This window comes from Balaenoptera physalus, assembly GCF_965194825.1.
Source record: "Balaenoptera physalus genome assembly, chromosome: 2".
NCBI lineage: Eukaryota > Metazoa > Chordata > Mammalia > Artiodactyla > Balaenopteridae > Balaenoptera > Balaenoptera physalus.
The window spans coordinates 64,905,949-64,933,342 of NC_138883.1; the positions used below are offsets into that span (position 1 = coordinate 64,905,949).

Genomic DNA, 27,394 nt, shown 5'->3' on the forward strand with positions numbered 1-27,394 from the left:
GCAGTGATTCAAACCATTGATACACAAAGTATCACTCTCCACGTGTAAAGTGCAGATGTGTGGCCTGAGAGGGCACCTTTTAGGTTGTTAAAGGTTGACCTTCTGCCTGTGCCTGGAACTCCCGGTCCTCACTCGGCACATAGCCCTAAAGACAAGGAGTATTTTACATAGCTCATGTAAGCATATACTGGACGTTATAGCTGGCTCAGTCTTTGTTCAGTTATTTACATTAAATATGTAACGAGTATCTATAATGAGCTGGGACTGTTTATAACAGTGCTTACATTTGGGAGGAGGGGAAAATATATAACAGTTTCTGGAAGTGCTTAATGCGCTAAAGAAGAGCGATGCAGGGTAAGGGGCTAGCGAGTGATGAGGGCCACGTTTTGGTTGTGTGGTCACAGAAGACTAAGTCATGTGGATATCGGGGTGAAGATGCCACAGCTCCGGGCTCATGATTCGAGTTGCAGCTTCATCACTCTGCACTGGTAAATAGCTTTACGGAAAACTATTATTTGGATAGATATGCGCCAGTGACGATGAAATTCTAGAACTGTTACCCTTTGGACTTTTGTCCAAAATTAAAATAAGTGATATACTAAAGACGAATAATTTAACATGTAGGAAACTAAGGGAGGGGTCACTAAGAATTGTCCAGAGTGTCCTGCGCCTCCCAGATGAACCTATTGGCATTGTCATTTATTTGAGGATCTCCAGAGAGAGCAGCTTCAGTAGAAAAGTGGGATAAAGATTGAGTAAAAATAAGTGATTACTTCTCTTTGGTGAATTTGGTGATGAAAATAAAGAGAGCTGAGTATGTTTATTGATTGAGAGGACTGAGTTTAAAGTTGTCTGTATTAGAAATGCTAATTGAAGAATTTAAATCCTAAGGGATATTTCATTAGTAACACAGAAAAAGAGGTGAGCCTCTGAAATGGGGGGAAGAAAAAAAAGGATGTGAGCAAAAAAAGGGAGAGGGGGAGGGAGAGAAAGGGGAGGGTGATGGGAACCGCGCTGAACAACTTAATCTCAATAGAGTAAAGGTCGTTTGCTGAGATAAAGGAAGTGGGAGAAGGAGGGGATTTTGAGAGTAAAGAAAAAAAGCTATGGAGCAGCTCATGTGGGCAAAGCAAGTAGGATCAATAGAAAATAAGCAATAAGATTACACAGTGGTTAGAAGCTGCATGACTTAACTGTAAGTGCACTGATTTTCTAGGGTACCCTAATAATAATGGCTTTGTGGTTTATCAACGCATTGCTCAGGATAGTGGGCTTTTCCCAGGGATGGGAGCCGGCTCAATGGGAATGAAAGAAAGACAATAGAGTGAGGGACTCCAAAGGGTTAAGAGACAAGCATGTAAGGATGGATAGAGTGATGAGCTGGGGAACAGGAAAGGATGACGGGGGTAGGGGTGGGGTGGAGGTGGTGACGTGGGTGAGACAGCCAGTAAGGGGGGAGCTTTCTTCCCAGAATGATTTGTGAGAATGCTATTTGTTGCTTTTAAACAAGTTTATCTTTTTTTTTTTTTTTTTTTACAAATGGAACTTGTACCTGACTTTTTTTTTTTTTTATAAATTTATTTATTTATTTATTTATTTTTGGCTGTGTTGGGTCTTCGTTTCTGTGTGAGGGCTTTCTCTAGTTGCGGCGAGCGGGGACCACTCTTCATCGCGGTGCGCAGGCCTCTCAGTATCGCGGCCTCTCTTGTTGTGGAGCACAGGCTCCAGACGCGCAGGCTCAGTAGTTGTGGCTCACGGGCCTAGTCGCTCCGCGGCATGTGGGATCCTCTCAGACCAGGGCTCGAACCCATGTCCCCTGCATTGGCAGGCAGATTCTCAACCACTGCGCCACCAGGGAAGCCCCCAAGTTTATCTTTTTAATCTGTATTTTTTTTCCTACGTTCATAGAAAAATTGGAAGATGCGCAAAAGTATAAATAAGGGGAAAAAAAAAAAACACCCAGTAACCTTATCCCCAGCTACAGTCACTATTAACACTAATGTTTTGTTGCTGCCTTATTTACTACTTATTTATATATTTATTTCAAAAGTGGGATCACACCCATAGCTCCTACATTTTTTAATGTTAAAAAAAGCCACAGCTCACTAGGGGATAATAGCTGGGCTTTTATTAGACACTGTTTGGGGAATAAAAGGACATCGGGGCTCTAGCGGCCTTGGTTACAAGGCGCCTTTAAAAATAAGAAATGATAGTATCTGCATGTGCCTACATCAGTTCATCACTTTCAAATACACTATTTTTCCTGGCTGTGTAATGTATTTTTCCTGGCTGCGTAATGTTCCATTACATGGTGATGAATTTCTTTGAAATTAATCTTCCTTCAACTTTCTTATCACGTCTTTGGGTGGATTTCTAGAAAGAGTATTACTGGGTCAAAGAGGATAAGCTTTTTTTTTTTTAAGCTAGTATGTACAATTTGTTTTCCAGAAAAGTTGTGCTGTGTTATCAGTTTATATGTTTATCAGCAATGTTTGATGTTCATATTAATTGCCATCTTAATATATGTGTTCTTATTTGCTAAAAATATTAAATTAGTAGAAGATGCAGAGAAGATACCTTGAAAAGCAATATGTAAAAACATCTCACGTGCTTAATTTGCATTTTTATTTCTAATGACGTTGAATAATGTTTTAATACATACTTACTGGCTATTTGAATTTTTTTCAGTGACTCATTTATGTCCTCTATTTTCCAATTGAGTTTTATTCTTTTTTCTTATCAATCTGAATGAGATACTTAGATATATGTATTAAGGATATTATCTTTGCCACATTTCTTGCAAACATTTCCCCATTTTTTTGCCTTTTACTTCTGTTTAGGATGTTCATTGATAAACATATGTTTGTAAATTTTATATAGAGAAATCTATACATTTTTCCCTTTGTAACTTTTTTTTGTTGCTCTCATACCTTAGAAAGGTTTTCTCTATTTTTTCTAACAGGTACTTGGCATTTTAAAAATGAAGCATGGTTAAAGGTCAAGGAATGGCTGTGCCAATGGGTGACTAAAGGTAAGTCAAGAAATGAGTTTGTTGAGCTTTGGCAGTCGAGGAAATCTGTGTGGAATCGGGACCCATCCTGGAAACTCTGACGCTGGCATCTGTTACCGTCCGGTGGAGACAGCTGCGCAGACCTCAGCACCAGCCTTCGCCATTGAGGAAGGTCCACGAAAGGTGTGGGTATTGACAGACAGCGGCATTGAGAACAGGTAAACAATGCTGTTTTGTTTTTTTTTTAAGAGGAAGTTTTTATATGCTGAGGTTGGAGGAAATGTTGCGGAAGCGCCGGGTGATAACCACTGCTCTTTCGCGCTGGGAGAGTCAGAAGCGTAGGAGTGAATCGTGGCCTCTGTTGAGAGCAAGTTTCTAGAGTAGTGGGCTCTAAGGGAAAAGGGCTTCAATCAGGGTGAAGACGCAGAGGTGGGGCTTGTGGAAAAGATGGTGGCAGTAGCAGAGCTTACTCCTAATGACGGTTCCCAGATGAAAACACAGGACACCTTGTTAAATTTGAATTTCAGATAAACGATGACTGCTTTTTTTAGTATGACCCAAATATTGCATGTACGTTTCAAATTTAACTGGGAAGCCTGTAGTTTTACCTGTTAACTCTGGAACCCCTGCTCATGGAAGAATGAGGACTGTCGCACAGAGGAAGGGTTTCGTGTGAGAGAGTCACGTTGTTAGCAAGAATGAAGAATGGAGGGGTTTAGGAGACTGGCCTGGGATACATCTGTTTGACACAGAAAAGGTTCTGAATGGCTGGAACTTTCTCACTGGAGAGTGTTAGAGAGCCAGGCAATAATTGAAAATTCAAGTGAACGTTGGTGTGATGAAGTGGCTTTTTCAAATTTGCCTTCTTGGATATGGGGTCCAGCACAGCGGCCCAGTTTTTATTTTCCTGTGTGAACGTGTGTGTTCTGGGTGTAGAGGAGAGCCTGGGTTGGCAGGTCTCCACAAATGTCTCCTGAGTCAGTATCTTCTGCTAATTTATTATTTTTTATCACATGGGAGGAATTTGACTAGGCAGCTAAAATTTGTTCGTTTTATTATGGCTCTATTCCAGCACATCTTGAAGTGGTTATTTTTCAAAGTGTTTTCAGTTCGAAGTACTATATTAAATCCATCATCAATAAAGAACTGAGGTTTATTTATTGGAGAATATTCTTAGTAACATTATTTATACTCTGTAATAATTTAGAGGAGCCAGAAATGGGAGATAACCCGATAATTATCTATATCTGTTATTTTGCTAATGAATATCTATTTTCGACATCTTTAATTAAGCAAATTTTCCTTTATCTTATGATCCCAGTAAGTTTCAATGACCACTGCCCCTAAACAAAGGGGCACCTAAACAAAGTCTTCTTATCCCCCGGCAGAAGTAGCCCTGCTTTGCTGCGAAGAAGACAGGACTCCATCCTTAGGATCTTGGTCAGCTGATGTATTGTGTAGGCATCACAATACGTGTGTAGGATCATTTCTGTATCTGAATTTGACGTTAGGTCATTTGTATATTGTCTTCAAGGCTATGCATAGTCTTCCCAAGTGGGGGGGGGGGATAAAAAAGCAGTCATTTTTTTAATGATTCTATTTATATTGTTTGCAATTAGCTTTGCTGTACCCTTTTTCCTTCAATTTAAAAACATAAAGGCTATTTACTGCTAACGGTGATGGTGAAAATGGGGTCGAAGCAGCCTTTTCTCAAACTGGGTGCAAAGCAAGTGTGTTGATACTATTATAATTACTGCCCCCTTTCCTGCTTCGCATATAATGCTCTAATGATGTACTTGATATTTTTAACATCAACACTTTAGCATTATATCAGGATGGCATCTGGGACTAAACTGTATATTCTGTAATGCCAAATGATTATTTTAAAGACTGGCACCGCATATTTCCTGTTGCCTGGTAGCTGAACGCTCCCACCACATTCGTCATAATTGTTTTGTGGTTAATCCTCTCCACAGCAGGGACACCAGGTATTTATGGTCGCCCTTGCTCTAGGTCTTCAATTATTTGATCTTACCTGAGAATGAATCCATCTATAACAGTAGGCTGTTGTTTGCCCGCTTCTCTATTTTATTATTGCATTTATTTCTAACAAACTCCATTTGCATGTCACTAGTAAAGTTCTCAGTATTTTTGAATAGCTTGAGAAGCTGCATTTTAGAAATGACATAAAGGTTCAGATCATATACCTGGAGAAAATGCCCCTCTCGTGATGCTTAGCCTCATGTTTGACTCAGAGGTATGACCTGTGTCTTTAGTTTCCTCCTGAATCACTTCAGTTACAAGCCAAACCAAATACATCCAAATAAGTTTCCCTGAAATAGCAAATGATTTATACGTAAAACACTTGCGATCGAGCACTCTTTTATTCTGTAGAGAGGCTTTAGAATATTTTCCACTCATTGCACAAATAATGCACAGGTATTGTAATGATTTCTGGTATTAATTATTTACATGGGAGATAATATTGCCTTTACTTTCTTCTGGTAAGTGTCATATATTATTCTTTTGGTGCTAAAATCATGTTATATTCTTTAAATTATTAACATCTAATATATTAGACAAACTAGCTTATATCTAAAATGGAAGCTAAAATATGTAAAGCCAACCTAGAAAGGTCTTTATTCTGAAAGTTATGTCTTGCCCTTCAAAATTTTTTTGTTGACACTAATAATCAACACCTACAATACTTCCTCGAAAAGTAGAGTGCCTCTCCCCGACCAGGTAAAATAGCAGTTTGTATGTAAGTAATTTAGAAGACAGAAGTAGACTTAAAGGGGAAACACGGGCAAAGAAGAAATTATCTTTCTACCAAGAGAATTAGTTTACTTTAAAAAGAATATTCTCTTACACAATTTGAAGTCTAACATTTTAGGAGATGCATGTAAGTCCGAAAACATAAAATTATCAATAACAATCCTTGCTATTTTGATAATTATTTTCCTTTCTCTTTGTGGCTTGTTGGGAAAGAAAGCAAGCATTTAGATACATGCAGAACATGTAAGTAATCTCAGTAAGATGATATTCTTGGGATTTTCCATATTTATATATTTTTTCCTACATTGTATTTTCACTACCCAAGAGCCCTGGCTGTTATTTTTTTCCTGAAGTCTGAAGATCACCCCGTGGATTAACAAATGATTGAGGAGTCTCTCTTAAAAGACTCTTTAAAAAACTGTCAGAATCAGCCTGAGACAAAGATTTATTATGAACTATTTAAAGGGCTTAATATATGTATCCCCAATGAGCCCTTGGAGCAAACTAAAAAGGAAGAGTGGAATTCTCAAAGAATAGGAAAAATTCTCCAATGTCCCACTTTCTTCATACCGTGATTACTGTTTACTCAAAGGATAAAATGCCTAACCTGTCACACAAAGTCTTCAGAAGCCACAGTCCTGCTGATGTACAGTAAAAACAAAACGATGAAGACCGACAGTAACGTGCTTGAGAGAGGCAGCTGTAATTTACTTCCTAACCTGTTCACTAACACACTAATGTGGCTACATCTTGTAGCAGGAGCTGATCCCTGACCCACACAGCAATCAAACAACTACCCGAGTGTTGGCTGTCACAGAAGCTGGGACCATTGCCTTAATTATACGTTCCCGGATAACAAACCTTCCCTTAATGAACAACTTTTTCCCAACGTGCATCCCAGCTCACCCCTTCTGTCCTTGAAAAGGCCCACTGTACATCACTGTGGTTGGAATTTGTGAAGCATATTCATAAGTATTCTTCCTAACAGGTAATAAATACTACCTGAGCAGGCTGTTTGCTTTATAAGAATGCCAAGATACAATTAAAATTATAGGCTTGTACTCCTGGGAGGCTCTGGAGAAGAATCACTCAAGACTGAAGGGAAACTTTTCAGTGAACTTAGAACCACGCTTTTCTCTTTTCATATCAGTAATATAATAATAATTTTTATTGTCAGGACTATTTTATTTTCTTTGGGATTTATATTTGGCAATGAGATTCTCCACCCCACCGCAACCCCCGTGCCCTGAATTGATATGATATCTGCACTAGCGTTCCTTCTTCCTAGACATGGGATTTCTTTCTTTTCCTCTTATTATAACATCCCTCAATTCTACTCTGATCTGCTGACAATGCCCCAACAGTTAACACAGGCATATAGGAGGGTCTTACAGGGAGGTTTTATAGATACAGTCGTCCCTGGGATCTGCGGGGGATTGGTTTGAGGGGCCCCTCCTCCTCCCACAAACACCAAAACCCAGGGATGCTCAAGTTCCTTATGTAAAATGTCATAGTACAGTTGGCCCTTGTTATCCAAGGGTTCCATCCATGGTTGGTTGAAACCATGGCTGTGGAACCCGCGGATACAGAGGGCTGACTCTACCTTGAGCAGAGGTAGTGCCTCTCTATGGCAAGAAGACCTTTAGCATTGAGAACGAACAGCCGAGACGATCTTAAATATAAAGATTTACTTTCCTATGTCACTAGCTCAGTGCTGGGTTGGGACTGGTCCATCAGCAAGGCCAATGGCATAGATCGGTGACTCAGTGCCGCAAGGGAAAGGACTTGGGAGACCAGATTCTTTGGTTCTACTTTGATTTTATTTTGCTCTCTTTAATACTTTGATTCTTTTTCTTTTCCCTTCATATGGGTAGATACGTTTTCTCTGTAAAACAGTTTTAGGAATGTTTGATAAGATACATAAGTAACGTGTATAGTATTTAGAGAACTCAATTGCAGTCGCTTTAAATTGCCGTGTACAGTGGAGTACGTGAACTAACCCACGTAAATCATATCGCCTGGCACATGATGAGCCCTCAGTAAATGGTAGCTTTTATGGTTGTAGTTGGTATTGCTAATGTCTCCGCAGGCTGGTTCTAACATCTGTTTTTAGGATTATTGGGTGGATCAAGGAGCAGGAATGGATAGTAATGCTCAGTAGTCCCCTGGGTCTCAGAGCAGAAAATCCTGTCCTGGCATAACAAGAGTGGTGCCCTTGGGCAGGACGACGGCCACAACCTGGAGAGCAGCAGTGTGGCATGGGGGTGGGGCAATGCCTTGGAATTCGGAAGCTTGAGTTCTAGGTTTGGCGTAGCGGGCAAAAAGCTCTACAGTCTTAAGTCAGTCATGTATCTCTCCTCCATCTACTCCCTTATCCCCATGAAGCCCATGATATTACATGTCTTACCCAGCATCAAGGGGTTGCTGGGAGAATCAAATAAATCCACATGAAGGAAAGCCTCGATTAACATAAGTGAAATTTGAGCAGCAAACATTTGTTGCGTACTTATGAAGTACCTGGTGCTGAAATACCACATCAAATGTGAATCTTATTAATGTCGGGGGAAAAAAAAAAAAAACCTACCTATAGACATGTTACTATTTTGTTCTCAAAATTCATATATTCACTAACGTTCCTGGTTGTGCTATTATCGTTAACATGACTTTGGGTAAAAGATGTCTAGGCTGATAAATTTCCAAAATGGATAGGTATCATGAACCTGACTGCGAGATGGTAAGAAAATTTTACAGTCACTGGTTTTACTAGAAAGTGCTACAGAATAAATGTGAACGGGAGAAAATGCAAATGCAAAAGAGGAGAGGAGAGAATTAAACAGGGAATAAAAATGAGGAGGAAGAAAGATGTAGGGTAGTAAGAAAGAAACTACAGAGGGAGGGCTGAAAAGATGAGTATAAAGGACTAAGAGGAGGAGAAAAACACATACAAATGATACAGATGGGGCTTCCCTGGTGGCGCAGTGGTTGGGAGTCTGCCTGCCGGTGCAGGGGACACGGGTTCGAGCCCTGGTCTGGGAAGATCCCACATGCTGCGGAGCGGCTGAGTCCGTGAGCCACAATTGCTGAGCCTGCGCGTCTGGAGCCTGTGCTCCGCAACGGGAGGGGCCGCGAGGGTGAGAGGCCCGCGCACTGCGGTGAAGAGTGGTCCCCACTTGCCGCAACTGGGGAAAGCCCTCGCACAGAGACGAAGACTCAACACAGTCATAAATAAATAAATAAATAAATAAAAGAACGTGCATTTCTTAAAAAAAAAAAAAAAAAATGCCCACCAAAAAAAAAAAAAAAAAATGATACAGATGAAGCAACAGTAAAAGGTACAAAACAGGAACCTTGGCATATTGAGGAAAAAAGAGGAAAAACAGTGGAAGGAATAGGAATGCTATTCTTATAACCACACTGTAGGTTTGAGTTTGCAGACCAGCTGCTGTTCCTCAGCTGCATGTGCCAATGACCTGTGCTTTCCCCAGACCAAGAAAAACTGAGGAAGCACGAATTAACTCATATTTGGAGCTTTTAAAAAATAAATATAATCATTACAAAAGCAGGTATCCCAACATTTGCAACATTACGATTTTAAATCCACATGCTGGGTGATAGCCTAGATTTTCTTAATAGCCATTTTATTTTGCGCATAGCCGTTCTGAGGTACAGGGAATTAGGATTAATGCCGGGTCATTTACATACACATTTAATTTAGTTGTCACAACACTTTTTGAGATAAGCTCTTTTATTTTTCCCATTTTAAGGAGGATCCTTTGTCTATGACCATGCACGCTCAAATACCCACGATTGCTTCTATAGAATGGCTTAAGCTAAATCTAGATTTATTAGTTGTAATTTACTTACAAATCTTGAACATTCTTTCATTTTTGGCTGCAGTATATTTCAAAGAGTTCTAGTGCATGGAAAGAAGTATGTGAGAAGGTGGGCAAAAGGATGATAGGAATTTGGAGTGATTTTAATTTTTACTTTATTTTCCAGATTTTAAGAAATGTACATTTAGTGTATTTATCTCTGTGCCCTATGTTTGTATGTTTAAAGGGTTGGTGCTTGTACTGTCCATAACTTCTCCCAAAGAGTCTGCTTCTGCCTGCTCTGGGAGTTGAGATTTCAGGGAAAAGTTGGTATTGAACACTAATCAGCAGAGTGCCTGACTTGCCCCTTATCAGAGAGAAGGAGTCAGTTTGCCTTTGCAGCTGAACTCTAGGACTCCTTTCTGTCTTTTGCCACTGAAGAGACGGGCTTTTCTCTCTTTGTGATTTTTTTTTTTTTGGTGGTGGGGGTGCAGTTAGAGCATGATCAGAAGAAAAATGCCAGAGAATGCTTAGGTTATTCGATAGTCCCTGAGTTTATGTAAATCCTACAATGGTTTTCAAACAGGTGCAAGTTTCTCTGGCAAATCCCTTCTAACTACATCAACTCTGCTCTCCTCTCTAGCTTTCTAGTGCTGTCATTTTATGAGCTAGCCCTTTCTAGAAACCTGCTTTCAAAAATTTTTAAAGAGTCATATTTCTGCCCTTAAATGTTCTGTGACACATTTAAATATAACAGAACAACTCATGAAAGAATGAATTAAAAACCTAAAAATTATGTGTGACTATAAGAAACAAGAAAATGTTAAGGCAGTGCCCTATAGCAGGTGGCGACTAAGGATGCAGAAAAGGACAGAGAAAATAAGACAATGCATGGAGAGGCCAGCTACAAGGAACAACGAAAACAAAAAGGAAAAGTAAGAGAAAAGAAGGGTCAGAGGGAGCAAGGGAAAAACCCCTAAATGTAAAAGAGAGTAGAATTCCGCTTATATGAGGTACCTAGAATAGGCAAATTAATAAAGACAGAAAATATGATAGTGGTTCCCAGAGGCTTGGGGGAGGAGCAGATGGGGAGCATTTGTTTCATGGGTACAAGAGGTTTGGTTTAGGACAGTGAAAAAGTTCCAGAGATGGATGGTGACAATGGTGGCATAATGTGAATGTACTTAATGCTACTGAACTGTACACTTAAAAATGGCCAAAACGGTCACTTTTGTGTCACATACATTTTACCACAAAAAGGAGACTACAACTTATACTAATGAAAAATGACATGATACCAATGAGGAAAAAAAAAAGAAGGAAAACACATAAATGTAAAAGTAGAAGTACCAAAGGAGAAAAACATGATAGGGAAGAATAGAGAAACAAAGCATGGAAGGAATGGAAAACTATGGTTTCCATCAAGGCTGAGGGGAAATAGTAGCTGCAGTGCCACTTTTCAGTTCTTTATTTATTCAGCGAATATGTACAAGGTACTTACACTCTGTGGGGCACTGGGGATACTGAAATTAATTGCATAGATAACTGTCCTTGTTTTCAAGGAGTGTCTGTGTAGTGACGGGTTACAAAGATCAATGAGACATTGTTTTGCCCTCAAGGAGTTCATGGTCAGTGCTTATCTAACTTTATTTCATAGATAAATTAGCGCATTTAATGAGGTATAGCCCTCTGCCAGTGCAGCCTTGGGAGGGAGGCTGGAACTGTAGCCCAAGTTAAACATACATTGGTCCTGGTACCACGAGCACATTCCAGCACAGACTTAGAGAGCTAGATGATCTAGCTCAGTGATGATCTAGAACAAGTTTCCTGACTCCCCAGCCCAACCCTCATTTGATTAATATAGATTAAAAAGGTTGGGGAGGGGCTTCCCTGGTGGCGCAGTGGCTGAGAATCTGCCTGCCAATGCAGGGGACACGGGTTCGAGCCCTGGTCTGGGAAGATCCCCCATGCCGCGGAGCGACTGGGCCCGTGAGCCACAACTACTGAGCCTGCACGGCTGGAGCCTGTGCTCCGCAACAAGAGAGGCCGCGATAGTGAGAGGCCCGCGCACCGCGATGAAGAGCGGCCCCCGCTTGCCGCAACTGGGGAGAGCCCTCGCACAGGAACTAAGACCCAACACTGCCATAAATAAATAAATAAATACATAAATAAATTTTAAAAAAAATTGAATAAAAAGGTTGGGGGAAAAAACCCTTGATTAGTAATCAGAACAATAAAGGTGATTCACACTGTTCCACTGAGTGCCAAGGACTTACTGAAATAAAGAAAATCAGACAGGGTTTAATTTCAAGGGCTCCAAGGTCATTATTTTATAGGACATCAACCAATCATCTAAACATCAGGATAAAGAAGGCACAATCAGAGCCAGATGAAAAACACAAGGCAGAAACTGTTCCAGGGTGACTAATGCAATAATATTGAGGAATGTCACAGGTCCCCTATTATAGTCAAAGTCACTTTAACTAATTGGCTCAGGCTATAAAAGCATACAATCTGGGTCAAATGACACTGCTGAAGGAAGCGTCTCTGCTCAGACATTATCTGAAATCAAAGCATCCCAGTAAGAAGGCAAGAGACAAAAAGAGAATGTCCAGTTTGTGGGAGATCCTGAGAGATTTTAAAACTGGTTTATTTAATAGCAGCCAGCTTATGTGTCTATGGACAATGGTGATAACATTCTTTCTTCCTTGGTATTGCTTCATACTTCAGAAGCATATGATATTTCAAGGGATACTATGGGATTTCATTGACTCTAAGACATTATCAATTTAAGGTACCCCATGCTTGTATGAAGCCCTAAGAAAAAAATACTGCCGATTATAGAATCATGAGATAACATTAATTGCACGATGCGCCCCAAAGTTAGAGATGATAAAATGTGGGGGAAATATAGAATCAATGACAAGGTAATTTTCCTGACTCAGGATTAAGTTTGATAATTATCTCTCTCGTTTTTAAAAAGGGAAGTAAATCAAGGAATGTGTAGCTGGCACTGTTGATTGCTTACCCCAAACTCTCCCTGTCCTTTTTTCCTTAAAAAAACCCTATTCCTGCAGCCCCTCCCCACCCGCTGGCATTTATCTCTCCCACAAACCCACCTCCCTCCGCCCAGCTACATTATTCAGGGGAAGTAAGCTCAGTCTCAGGCAAGAATCATGGTTGGCTAAAGCCACTGTGGGTCTAGTTGCCTACAACTGGTTTCAGAACTTATTCATTCAACAAGTATTTAATAAGTTTCTACTAGTTCCTGTCACTATTCTAGGTTCTGAAGTTATTGCAGAGGGGAAAAAAAAAGAAAAAGAAAAAAAAACCCTCCTCAATAGAGCTTACATTCCCTTAGGAGGTTTAAAAAAAAAAAAAAAAGACAAGATGAATAAGTAAACTATGTAGTATGCTATATGGTAGGAAATGTGATGGAGAAAAATAAGACAGGGGAGGACCACAGGGGATGTAGGGAGACAGAGTTGTAATTTTAAATAGTGTGGCCAGGAAAGCTCTCACTGTGAAGGTGGTATCTGACTATAGACTTGAATGAAGTGAGGCAGTGAGCATTTGGATATCTGGCGGAATAGGGTTCTAGGAAGAAGAAACAGCCTGTACAAAAGTCCAGAGGTGGGACATGCATCGTGTGTTTAAGGCATAGCAAGGAGGCCCATGCTACTAGAGCAGAGTTTGGGAAGGAGAGCGATAAGGGTGAAGGCAGAGAGATGATGAGATGGGTGGTGTGAGCACATTAGGGATACAGCCTTGAAGAACTTGGGATTTTACGCTGAATATGATGACAAAAGCCCCATGGCAGTTTGTAGTAGAGCTGAAGCATGATCACGCTCTTGTGCTGAGACTGCAGGGGAAGGATGGGAGGCAGGAGCACCACTAGGGAGGCTGCGGTCACCGTCCCAGGTGAGGTGGTCGGGGGGAAGGTGGTGAGATCTGGTCAGATTCAGGACCTATTGAAGGAACAACTGGCCAGACGTGCCGACAGATTGAACATGGGATGGTAGAGAAAGAGAAGTGTCAAGAATGCCTCCGACGATGACTGCATTGATAGCGATGCACTTCAACCATGAGAAGTTAGGGGACGTCTGCTGAATTTGGCTTTTGGGAGAAGTTTTAACAGAGATCAGAAAATTGCAAAGACTCCTCTGCATCTGGACATTGCTGTTGCTGCAAACGTAAGTGAGAAGCAAGGCTGAGGACGAGACTCATATGCTGAGGCAGCAAGAGCAGAAAGATGGAGAGAACCTAGTTTCTCATGATGATCTTGTTGGGCCACTGAAGGAATGAATCTTAGGGTTGACCTTCCTTTGGGCTTCTTATTACATGAGATGACAACTTCCTTTTAAGTGAACGAAATTGATACTGAATTGAAATAATCCTCCTGGGCAGATAGTAGATGCTAAATCCAGCAACGGAACTTGGGAGCTTTGAGCGTGTGACTCGATTTTCCTGACAAAGAATGTCTCCAGTGAGGGAGAAGGAGGGTCGATAATTTTCAAGAAGGTTTGGCTCTGGGATAACTGGAAGGGGAAGAAGACGATGATGGTGAGGGACCCCGCATAATGTAGAGTCAGCCTCCTGTGGGTGAGATGTGTGCGACACATGATATAAATAGAACCAGGTTTTTAAAAAAATGAGTCCACTAATTTCCTAATAAAGAGCCCAGCTTCGGGGCTTCCCTGGTGGTGCAGTTGTTAAGAATCCGCCTGCCAACTGCAGGGGACAAAGGTTCAAGCCCTGGTCCGGGAAATTCCCATATGTCGCAAAGCAATGAAGCCCGTGCGCCACAACTACTGAGCCTGCGCTCTAGAGCCCGTGAGCCACAACTACGGACGCTCGCGAGCCACAAATACGGACGCCCGCGAGCCACAACTACGGATGCCCGCGTGCCTAGAGCCCGTGCTCCGCAACAAGAGAAGCCACCGCAATGAGAAGCCCACGCACTGCAACGAAGAGTAGCCCCCGCTCGCCGCAACTAGAGAAAGCACGCACGCAGCAAGGAAGACCCAAAGCAGCCAAAAATAAATAAATAAAATAAATAAGTAAAATAAATAAATAAATTACAAAAGAAAAAAAAGAGCCCAGCTTCCAGAGCATTCACTTCAACCTCCACCCACCTTGTGTCTCCTCCTGCACGTGGCCTGCACCACCCCCTGTAAGAATGGACCAGCTTTCTCAGGGTCTGGTGTTCATCATCGCTTAAACTAGAGACATCCTGCAGCTCCACCTTCATAGGTGATATCTGACTGCATTTAGCACTGTATGGAGATGCCCTGGGACCTAGTGGTGGGACCCTGACATCTAGGTCATCAGAGGCAGTGGTGATTTAAAGAACAGTGATTAAGTGATTAAGGCAGGGATTTTGTCTTAAGACCCTTGTCTAGAACTTGAGTGTCCTTTCGCACGAAGCTGTGCATCTGCTCGGCGTGCGGGAGCTGGCTTTGCGGAGACGGTTGCCTTTGGCCCATTTGAAATATTTGGCTTCTCTCAGGAACCCAGGCTGTGAAGCATGTTTGCATCTTATGACTCTTGTGGGCAGCTAGGATCAGTCACAAAAGATGCCACTTGAACGGACGTGTGCTGTTGTAGCATACCGATCTGTTACATGTAAACCTGTTGGCTTCTTGGTCGTTTGTGGGTGCATGTTTAGTTTCACCTGCACCAGCTCAGACTGGCACATGGTACAGAAACAGTCCCTCAAAGGGGAAGACTCTGCTGCAGAACCATGAGGCTTTCCCATCACTGCCCCTCTTCTGATTGGTGTTTTTACAGGTCTCAGTGATGGGAATTTTTAGAACAAAGTGGAGTACTTGGCGTGCTTATTTGCATGTCACTTTCCAGAATGCTTCTCCCACTTTTCACCATGCCATAGTGATGCTTTTGTATCTCTTCTGCCTGGGAACAAACAGAGAAGAAGGGTCGAAGTGGGTCAGCACAGTGTCCTGGCACTTCTTTTGGCTGAGTCTTTGCCCAACAGGGTGGAAGCCAGCCTGTTACTTATCCCTGGCCCCTCAGATCCTCGGCAGCCGTGCAGAGCTGGGAGGTCTGCTCTCTTCATTAGCGTTCAGTGCGAGCAGGCACCTGACCATGGGAACGTTTCTGCCCTGGGTCACAGGCCTTGTGCAAGTGACCGTGGTGAGAGTCTAATCTCTATTTGCTGTGTTCCGGTCATCTTCCCCTTTAACCCGTCACTTGCCTGTCCTCACCTCTAGCTGGGAATAATAAATGTGGCAGGAGAAAAGTAGGATTTCTTTTCCTTTGGGACAATAGCCGGGTCCCGTCATTATAGTAAATCAACTGTAAGTATCCCGCAGCAGTATCATAAAACGGGCAAATGAAAACATTTTTTCTCCATCAAAAGATTCTTTGAAGTGCTCTTCTCTGGCTGAATCTCACAGAAGAGTGTACAGGAAACAACGTTCTGTATACGTTGATTTGCCCCAGTCCCCCGTCACGCAGGGACGTTCTCTACATTATAGTCTCAAAAGCATTGTCCGGTCACATTTTAAAAAGGCCCAGCTTCAGCCATTTCCCCTGGGAGGCACGTCTCAGAAATTTTAACAGACAACGCTCCTCTGCCGGTTCAGCTATTGTTCCGAGAGGGCTGCGAAAGAGGCATATTGCACATGGAATTCCAAATTTTCTCCCTGTCACCTGACAGTCTGTATATTAAAACAATATTATTAAAATAATATTAATTTTATCTTAGTAAATTTTTAATGTGCAGTTATAAGGTAATCAGGGAAGTTTCATTATCCAGTGCATGCATGTATAAGTTACAGCAAGAAATCTCTGCCTGGTAAAAAGAAAAACAATAATAATAGAGAGGGGTTTCAGTCCTGAAGGTGAGTGAGTTGGAAACATGTGCTTGCTCCCAGCAGAACTTTTAAGCAGACGTTCCAAAAGTTCCGTGGGATGAGGTCGGGTTATGACCTGAGGACCTTGGCACTTGGAGTACATTTCTGGATCTTGGACTCTCCGGCCACCTGATGATCTAAATTCATATTTATAATGTGCATATATAGCAAAAGAGGTTTTGTTTATAAAATAGGTTCCATTTTTTTTATGGCTTATTTGCTAGGACCCTAAAGCATTTCCAATTGGCTTCTATGACTTGTGTTATGGAAGCCTAGAAATGAATAAGATTTAGTACGAGAGATAGTGCCTCAGAATTTCCTGGGGACCCTAAGCCAACAGTACAATGCTCTGAGGCCAGTCCCCACACTTGGGGCTTCTTTTTCCTTTCTTTGGGGATTCCTTGTTTGAGTGTTTCTCCCATTTGTGACAGAGAGTGGGCAGGAGCAAGGTGCTCCCAGGGAGGTTAAGCCATTTATTTTCCAGTTGTCTGGCCCCCAGGTGAAGGGCTTGTTGGAGAAATATGCTGCCTTGGCTTGATACGTGAGATCTGATGATTATTTTGGTGATTTCAACACCCATGCTTTCCTGAGGCTCCATCAGTCTAGTGATTGAGAAGCTATGTAATTCACAAATTAAACTCTGTTGACTCAGAATAACGTAAATGAGATCTCAGGCCCAACAGTGGCTCCTCAAGCTGTCTCTCCCCATTCACAAACTTCTTCCATCCCAAACTGCCCACCGTCCACCCTGGCTCCACTCTAGATCTGAAACATGAGAACTACTGAGGTTCCTGTATCCTGATTCATCTTTCAATTAGAGGTTGGAATTGGTGTTCTGCTAGCAAATTTTGCTGTTGCCGTCAAAGTCTGAAAGTTGTTAAATCAAGTCTCATTGTGTTTGTAACTTCCTATCCCATTAGCAGAGATTAAATTTGCTAATGTAATATGAAAATCACTAACATAAGATGAGTGCAAACAGAAATCCCAATCTCCACAGACCTTCTAAAGGAAATGTTGAATGAGTAAACACGTCTCTCCAGTGGTTTGCTCATGCTAACACGTGTGAATGTCCAAGTGGCCGCTTGCATTTACCTTAAGTGCTCTCTGGGCTGGTGTGTGTGTGTGTGTGTGCACGTGTGCATATGCCTTGGAGGGGGGGTGGAAGAGGAGGACAGGGGTCCACAAAAATCCCAGTGATGATAAACATCAACCATCCCCATGCCTACAAGGTTATTTAAGTCCCCAAGAAGGGCAGGCCCATTCTCCTCCTTTTTTTATTTGATGAAGTGGAAAGAGAATGGGTTTGTGTCATGAGAACGGCCAAGCTGGAGTTCCAGCTCTTTTTGTGCATTAGCTATCGTGAACCTTTCTGTACCTCGGTTTTGGTTTTCTCATCTATAAAATGGGGAGATGTGGGACTCCCACAACAAGGTCCTTGTGAGAATTAAACAAACCAATGGATGCGAAAGCACTTTTTAAACTGTAAAGTACTTTGCAGATGTTACAGTATCAGCCCCTCTTACCTTTACTTCTGCTGCTACTCTCTGATACCACCCAATTCAGCTGCAAAGTCAACCTAAACTCTTCAGTCATTTTTTCAGAAGTTGGGCTCTGTTCTCCAGATGGCTGGGATTGGGAGAGTGGGGCGGAAAGTAGCAGAGTACAAATTCACTTCCTGGCTTCCCGAGATATTATTCATTGGGCTTTGGGGTGGGACAGTATTTCCTTTAAATTTGAAATAGCTAGAATTTATCTTATAAGAAGCCGATTAACTTCCTATTCATGAAACCTTTCTCCAGGGGACAGTGCCTGACTCACACACACAGGGTATGCTTTGGTGCCATCTGTAGAAATAAAGCATTTTGTGAGCAGAAAAGAGCTTCAGTCATATGCCAAAGGCAGGCAGTAGAATGGAACACAAAAGTCACTTGGGTATTTTGGAGACCTGTCTACTAATTCAATCGGTAAATATATGGGGTAACACTGTCTCACGTGGAGTTTTCAGTCAAATCCAGATCTGATCCCTCAGTATTCCTACAGACGAGGCCAATTTTATTGTCCTTATTTTACAAGTAGAGAAGATGAAAAACTGGGGAGCTCAGGTTTAGCAGCGGCAGATGATAAACTAGTCTCCACAGTGACCAATGCCTAGTCTCAGTTAATCCCACGAAAGAACCGTACTCTGGACAACCACACCCAGGCTGCTTAGCCCTGGAGAGACGTGTTCAGGTGATCTTGGTTTCTCATTCTCCTTTCTGAGGTGGGTTGCCCTCTACCTGCTTTAGCTGAATTTTTACTTGCTGGGATATTTTAAATTTACCTGTTTTTTTTTTTTTTTTTCTCCTCTTCTGTGTCTGTGTTTCCTAGAATCTCTCAGATTCTTCCATGACTCAAATTGCCCTTAAATAATTCTTTTTCATCAACGAGTTTTGTCATCTTGCTTTCATCTTCCTCTTCCAGGTTGTTATTAAGCCTGAAGAAAGCTGGTATCAGCATTCTCCCCTGGGCTCCCCACAATTAACCTCTTTCTACAGAAAGAAATGGCCTTTTATTCCCACTCATTGCTTTCCATCTCTTAACTAGTTTTTAAGATGTAACAGAATTTTAACACTTGCCCCATGGTTACCAATTTTGCTTAATAGCCTCTTGCAAGGATTATTATTATTTTTTCTTCCTCTCTTTCTTAAAGTCCTTTGAAAGTCGGAATGCGTTGCATCCACCAGTTCTCTTTCATCCATGGTTTTGGGGACTCCTTCAAAGGACTCCATAGCTTCTAAGTCTTCTCCAATTTGCTCTGATTCCGCTATTGCAGTGTTTCTTTCCAGAATGCCACCGCACTCGCTGAGAGGTGAGCCCTGAGCTAGGCATCTGCTGGGAGACCTGCCTGCTCGGAGCCGTAGGTGCTGCCGCCACAGGGATGATTGGTGATGTGTTGGTGCTTGGGACCAGCTTCTTTTTTGGCTGCTCTAGGACTTGCCAAGTGAGGCCATCAGCCCCTGGGGAGGTAATGAAATGTAATTTCCATCCTAGCTTTCTTTGATGTCCCTATCTCTGGGACACAGCTCCACCTTCACCACTCAAAGTGCACTTTCCCTCACCACCCCCGGGCCAGAGATGTCCCCATCATGCTCTGTACCACGCACACAGGCAGAGCTATCGTTTAGCTGCACTCTGTGATCCCCAAGCCGCTCCCAACACCCCGACCTGCAGCTGCCTTTCCTCCAGGGCCCCTTCCCTTGAAGGAGTCGTAGGAAGGCTGATAATTTGCCTTGATGTCTTTGTTCTTTGAATTTATTCTTCCTTCTGCCCTCCATGTTGCCTGCTGAAGTTTCTGTTCCTTTCTATCAGCTTCACTTGGGTGGGAGCTCTCTCTTCTAAAGCCGACTTTTCCACCCGACTGCATCCCTGCCATTTGAACAATACAGATTTTTCTTTCTCGCCTTATCACTTCCTTTTTTGTTGTTGTTCTGGGACGGGCGCAGGGTCTTCCTCTAATCAGGTATTCCTCAGCCGCCTTCATGCTGAGTCTACGGATTTTAATTTGCTAACGTTTCCCTTCAGGCAGTTTCCAACATCCAGTTCCTAGGCCTTGCGCAGCACTGAGGACACTGTTGGCACTCAACAAATATTAAATAATCATCCTCCTCCTTTTGGAAAAAGAAAGAAAGAAAGCAGCCGCTCTTGAATCCTGCTTGTCAAAATAGAACGATTTGTGTTCAAGTTCTCACTCCACCGCATCCAACCTAATTATGCTGAGGTCAATTTTGGTTTGCAGCTCAACAGCACATACTGTCTAAATCAGAATCAACTTCTCTGCTCCTTAGAAAGAAATATATTCTGCCTTATAAATCATCTGGGCTTAGGAGCAAGAGACTGATTTGAGTACCCACAATCTGCTCGACTGTACCAAGTGTGTAAAATAAATGTTATCTCTTCCCCAAGCTTATACCGTTTGGATAGGAGGATTGAAGATAAATGGTATTTTATTTTAATGGGTGGTATTATTTCAATGGAGCTATTTCATTGCTGTTCCTAAAACTATTTTCTTAATGATAACCTTTTCTTCTAATGAACCATCAGGCTGCCATATATCCTTTTTGTCCCAGGCAAGTTCTCACTTCCCTCCTGGTCTAAACGCTGATGCGGCAGAGGTAGCGGTTGGGGAGAAGGCTCTGGAGCCAGCTGCTTAGGTTAGATTCCTATCTTTACTGCTGTCTAGCTGTATAAACTTGGGTGACTTCCTTGACTTAGCTGAGCCTTAGGTCCATCAGCTGGAAAAGATATTAAGAATAGTACCCACTCCTAGGGTTATTGTGACGATCAAACAAGTTAACGTAGTACTTTGAAAAATGCCTGGCACGTTGTAAGTGCTCAGTAAATATTAGCCGTTATTGTTTGGATTTTATATTTAAAGCCATCGACCAAGTTCCTTTTCATTCTCTGTACTCCCACACAGGTGCCCTAACATCCTCTTGGTGAGACATTTCCATCTTCTTGGACTACGGGAAGTGACACGATCAGTGGGGAGGACACAGGGTTTGTTATCAACTAGGCCTGGGTCCAAATTCTCCCTCTACCACTTTTAGGAGTTGGACAAATGAATTGGTCCAATTTTCAGTTTCCTCAGTTGTGAAAATGGGGTTCACACTACCTTGCATGGTGATTACGAAGGTCAATCTTTGGCATGTAGTGAACAGTCCATAAATGATGGTGCCATCCTGTCTTCCCTTCACTAAGTTTCTTTACTGAGTCTGGAATTACTGGGCCTCTGCTCACATCCAGACACCCCGTCCTAGCTCAGATTTTGATGTAAAGAAGGGATAAAAAATTGTAGGAGCCTGAAAGGACTAAAGGATGGAGGGAAGCTTTTCTGTATTGAGAGCTCTCCCAATCACAATGCTAATGTCATCCCTGGATTTGTCATACTTGAATGAAAAAGGTGGTGTGACCACAGGGTCTCCCCTAGCAGTGATGTGTGTATAGGGGTGGAGGATTTAGGCTAATAACACATTAGTGTATCCTCAGAGAATGCATTTTTCATTGGTCATTCACTTCATTTTTCATTTGCTATTTTTCATTACGGTATTAAACTGTGTGATAAATGAAAGGTAGAGGAACTTGACAGATGATTTGATTTCCTCCCGTGTCAGATTATTTGGCTTAGTTTCCTTATGAAAACAGAAGGCAGGCTCTGTAAAATTGTTCTTGTGGATTTGTTTTTCAGCATGTGTTTCCCGCCATTGCCATATCTAATCTATCTATTTACCTGTGATTCAGTTACTGATCTGTATCCCTCTGGAGCCTGGATACATATTGGCAAAGTTTCCTATTTGCTACAGTGGGTAGGACCTAAGGAACATTCCACATGAACTCCCAGTTCTTTTTCTACACAGCTTCTCCACATCCTGTATTATTAAGGGGCCTTCAATTACAGTATGCTCACAAAAGACATGGATTTTGCAACAAAAGGAAGTCTGTCCATTCTTCTGTTTAAATACAGGGGCAGATTTTGCCTCCCTTTTGGTAATGTGGAAAGGATAAATACAATATTGAGCATACTCTGCCATTTACAGGCTGCCAAAATTAGGGTTAGCAACATAGCTATTCATCTGAGCACTTCCAAAACTTTAGTGAAACTTGTTTTTGTGAATGCTTCTGCGGGAGAAAAGGGGTGTATGAACTCTATAGATGCTACTAACTTCATCAATTGTCACACTGCCCAAGGAAGACAAAGCTGCAAAGAAAGAGAGAAAGAAAAAAAAGATGTTCCACCTTTTTTCCCCCTCCTGGTAGGTGGAAAAAAAAAAGGTTCCAAAATAGATCCATGTGTTTACCTGTCTGGCTGCAGCTTTCAGCAAAACTGATGTGATATGACAAAAACAGTCTCTAAGTAGCAGCTTCACTTAGACAACAAGCAAATAAAAATGAGGGCCTCTCTTACTTCGGACAGCTTCAAAGAAAGTGGAAGCGATGCAGTCAATTCTTAAGCTTCATAATGGAGTTAATTGTGAGTTGCTAAAGCCGACAACGATGGAGAAATGGCTTATGAACCACCTGCCTTAAAGTGCGCCCACATTTCCAAGTGTGCACGCATACTGATGCTATTCCACTTCCCCTCTTCCTTCTCCCCAAAGCTTGTGAGTAATCTCAGGCTTTTATAAAAGCCTTTCCTTCTAAACTCCCCATTAAGCAGCATTCAAAAATGCGTGCTGCAAGTGTCAGTTATTAGCCTTGGTGCACGTCAAGCCCCCTCTCCCTCCTGTTAATGTGAGCCGTTATTCTGCTCTTGACCTATTAAAACTTTGTTTGCTATTATACTTGCTGGCAAGCTAGTCATGTAGAAAGGTGTTGAGGAAATGAGCCGGCGTGTTCCCCAGGTGATATACACACTTTATCAAGCTGATCCCTGCCATGTTATGTAAACTATACCAAGTAGCATTCATTTTAAACAAAGAGATAAACAGATCTAATATGCTTCAGGGCATCATGCTTTATGCATGAACTACTTTTTATTTTTATATTTGAGATTTTTTTTTAAAAACACAATCCATTGTAGTGGAAAAGTCATGTCTTAACCACAACCAGAGTTGTACCTCCAATTTCCAGGTTCTAAGAGTGATCGGCTCAGTTAATCCCATGTTAACTTTTTAATTAATTTTTAACTAAAACTCTTAATAGTTGCAATGAGAACAGCTCAAAGTTAAGTGAAGTAATCTGCAGAGACAAAATTATACATATATACATTACAATTTATATGTATACACACTTACTTTCAAAACATATTAGCCATCTAAACTGTCACTTCAAGTTGTCATCCCAAGTCTCCAGTCTTTTTTTTCCCCCTAAAAATCCCCTAGATTTTGTTGAACATTTATGTAAGGTAATGGGCTATAATATGTGGGTTTACTTTGCGCTTTTCTACAGGGTTTTCTTTCATCCTCACATGATCCTTTGAAGTGGCATTATTTTATCAATTTTACAGATAAAGATATTGAGACTAAGAAAGCAAAACAGGAGTTTGGGATTAACATATACACACTACTATATATAAAATAGATAACCAACAAGGACCCATTGTATAGCACAGGGAACTATACTCAATATTTTGTAATAACCTATAGGGGAAAGAATCTGAAAAAGAATATATATATATATGTGTGTGTGTGTATAACTGAATCACTTTTCTGTACACCTGAAAGTACCATAGCATTGTAAATTAACTATACTTCAATTAAAAAAAGAGAAAGTAAAATAACTTGTCCGAAGTTATCCAGCTCCAAGACAAGACTTACAGTCAGGTGTGTCTGACTTTAGAGCCCTGCCCTTGATACAGGGTGGTAGAAGTGAACTTGGGCTGTGTGGTCAAAGCCACCAGGTTCAAATCTGAGCCCTACTGCTTATTGGTATGTAACCTTGGGATGAGTTACTTAACCTTTCTGAGTTTTTTCACTCTTTTGTAAAATGGGGTTCATAACTGTTCCAACCTCAGAGGGTTTGGTGAGAATTAAATGAGAGAACATATGTACATTGCTTGGCCTGTAGGAAGTTCTCACTGGCTATTTGCTGCTATTATTACTGTTGTTAAGTTTATTATGGTATTCTACTGCCTCCCATACATGATAGTAGTGGATGTTTAACCATTATAACTGCTCGACCTGGAAAGTCAGTCCCCTGATCCTAGAAGAACTAAGGCTAGGAGAATTTTTAACATCATAATACTCTTCATTTAAAACCACGCCTCCTTTGACCATAATGTTTACAAGCTCTATATTAAATAGTACAGGAATTCTTCTATCCCAATCCCGAACCCTCCTCTCTCGAATGCAATTTCTAAAGAAAATAAGCTGACTCGGGATGATGATTGTATTTCATTATCTACTGTATTAAACTGGATGTCTTAACTTAGTCAGAAAGTTCGATATATATGAGGCCATATAATGTGACTTAATCTAGTTTCAGTGGCAATATTGGGGTCGATACTGCGTACACGGAATTGTCAACCTTTGGCCTATTTTCAGTGAAAGAAGACAAGTTACATGGACTTCCCATCCGTAGTTTCCTCAGTGCTGATTTGCAAGAGTTGTAGCACAACTAGTTGGCTCTTCAGAGAGCTGGGGCTACTCTCATTTCTCCTCTGCTAATGAGAGTTAGGATGAAGTCTCTATATTCTGCCCCACCACACACCCTGCCTTACCTCCTACTCACACATCTAGAACAGGAGGTGGTAAGTGACAGATTGCTTTTAAAAAGATATGAATCCCTGGGTAGCTTGAGCCAACCCAGTGAAAGTTAGGATTCTTCTAGGTTGGATGCAGCACAGTCGTGTTGACCAGTACCCAACAGATCTCTGGATTCAGAGTCAATCCACTTTCTTCACATAGACACAGCTTCTGTTTTTCAGTTTCCTTATTTGATAAGTAAGAGCAATTAACCTCACAAAGTATTGCTATTTGTGGTATATTTATAGAATAATTTGTTAGGATTATTTGCATCTGCACTGAAATTGGTTTTGAGTTCTTTCCAACTGGAGAGATCCATCAAAAGGACTGAAAATAAGAGAAAATGATAGGAGTATGTTCCAATGCAACAGAAAGCCACTCTCCCACCAAATGTATTTTTGGCTGAATTCCCTCCTTCTTTATGTAGCCAAGATAATTCCGCCCAAGGGATAAGGATAAATATCGATATTGGGTGGGGAGCAGTCACTAGATAGCTAATACTATTTGCATGTTTGAAAAGAATTTGAAGGAGTATGACAATTAACATGGACTAGAGGACATCCTCTAGAGAGCTACTTCTGAAAGGAATTGAAAATACTCCTTTTAAGCACTCTTCCAGAAAGTTCTCCTGTGTTTATTTTTGCATCTGCATCCCCTCTAGAAGACTGAATCTTTGATAATCTACGTTCTTCCTACTACAATGACTTAATTTAGTCTTGATTCTACATAGTTGTTTCCAATTTCCTTCTCTTACTAGATTTTAAGATCCTTGAGGGAAGGTCCCATTGCTTATTCATCTTCATGTCCTTCAAAGCATCTGGGAGAGATCTTTGCATGCAGAATTTGGGTTGAAAAAACAAATTAATGGCCTAATGATACCTTGTACCTCCTGGGTAGAGACTGACTCAGGAGGAGCACCGTAAGTGCTCAACAGATGCTTACATGAATTAATAAATAAGTGAATGAACAGGCGTTGAAGGAGCTGCTGCATACCCTCTAAGTAGAAATCAAAGAGACAAAAGGCAGCTGGCAGTGGAGCTGTGTCTAAATACCATGCAAACTGGATCTCATGGCATATCCCCTGTTCTTCAAGACAAATCAAACCAATCTAGTGACATTCATGAAAAGCCAGATAGAAAAACTGATGAAGGATTCTACTGAAACAGTAATTCTTACTCTGTTTTGGAATCATGGCCCACTTTGAGAATTTGAGCAAACTCTTTTTACAAGAACAGTGTGCTTAGGTCCATATACACAGTTTTGTACACAGTGTTCCTCTTGATGTCAGGTGACCAAACAGACCCCCAGGTTAGCAATATTGGCTGTAATAGTAAGGAGAGACTTTTTTTTTTTTCTGTTTTGGTAATTGGGTCCCTCATTTACCATTGCTGCTTTTTTTTTTTTTAAACATCTTTTTTGGAGTATAATTGCTTTACAATGGTGTGTTAGTTTCTGCTGTATAACAAAGTGAATCAGCTATACATATACATATATCCCCATAACTCCTCCCTCTTGCGTCTCCTTCCCACCCTCCCTATCCCACCCCTCTGTGTGGACACAAAGCACCGAGCTGATCTCCCTGTGCTCTGCGGCTGCTTCCAACTAGCTAGCTATTTTACATTTGGTAGTGTGTATATGTCCATGCCACTCTCTCACTTCATCCCAACTTACCCTTCCCCCACTGTGTCCTCAAGTCCATTTCTACGTCTGCATCTTTATTCCTGTCCTGCCCCTAGGTTCTTCAGAACCATTTTGTTGTTTTTTTTTTAGATTCCATATATATGTGTTAGCATGCGGTATCTGTTTTTCTCTTTCTGACTTACTTCACTCTGTATGACAGACTCTAGGTCCATCCACCTCACTACAAATATTAAGGAGAGACTTTGAAGTCAGGTTTAAATCATGAGATCTGGGATCATAAGAATTATTTATTTCTCTGTTTGCAGTTTTTTCACTTGTAAAAGGGAAATAATATACTGCTAACCTCACAGGATTGTTTTGGAGCTCAAAGAGCAAACATGATCTGTATTTGAACATACTTGGTAAGCTGTAAAACACCATATTCACGAAAGGCGTTACAAAGATTCTGCTTGTTGCACTGGGATGGGGTAGGTACTTGAAACTTCGAGTCAGCTTCTTCTAATCTCTCCTTCCATGCTTTGTTTCACTGACTCACTTGTATTCTTTGTTTAGGTGGGTGCCCCCCACTAGTCTATATGCTCCATTAAGGCCGGAAATGCGATTGTATTAATCTCTTTGTTTCCCCTTCCTCCAGAGCCTAGCATAAAGCTTTCTAGGTAATTGACAATTAAATAACATTTAGAAATATATTTTGGATAGTAGCTAAGTCTCCCATGACAGTTTAAATAGCGGTGGAATGAACTGCAGGGAGGTTCAAATATCTAAGTGTATTGGTCAGATGGAACCCATTTCGATAAAATACTGTATTCAGAAACACACTTGCTTTATAAGTCCTGGAACAATCACCGTCTGGAGAAGGGGTGATTTATTAAGTAGCTAAAACATTCTCACTGCTATAGGATAAGCTTTTCAGCCTTTACCTCCATTTGTGAGCAACTGAAAATCAAAGAACTAATAAAATCCAATCACCCAGAACTTCTTCCTGTAGACAGACTGAATGATAACTTTTTAATTTAGGCAGGTAAAGAATTATTACAGTAGGACTCTAGGGCAGGAATGTGT

The 27,394-nt window shown here is 41.4% G+C and overlaps 2 protein-coding genes across 13 annotated transcripts in view; one reads left to right on the forward strand and one right to left on the reverse strand.

Annotated features, from left to right (window-relative positions):
• LOC309656113 (uncharacterized protein) overlaps positions 1-27,394 on the forward strand; it is a 761,916-nt gene that overhangs the window by 650,529 nt on the left and 83,993 nt on the right. Inside the window, exon 6 of the transcript XR_014261136.1 lies at positions 2,963-3,031. The gene's annotated coding sequence lies outside the window, so the exon portion shown is untranslated. The remainder of the gene's footprint in view (positions 1-2,962; positions 3,032-27,394) is intronic.
• Positions 1-27,394, reverse strand: part of NPAS3 (neuronal PAS domain protein 3) — an 858,029-nt gene that overhangs the window by 73,906 nt on the left and 756,729 nt on the right. The gene's annotated exons all lie outside the window — the stretch shown is intronic.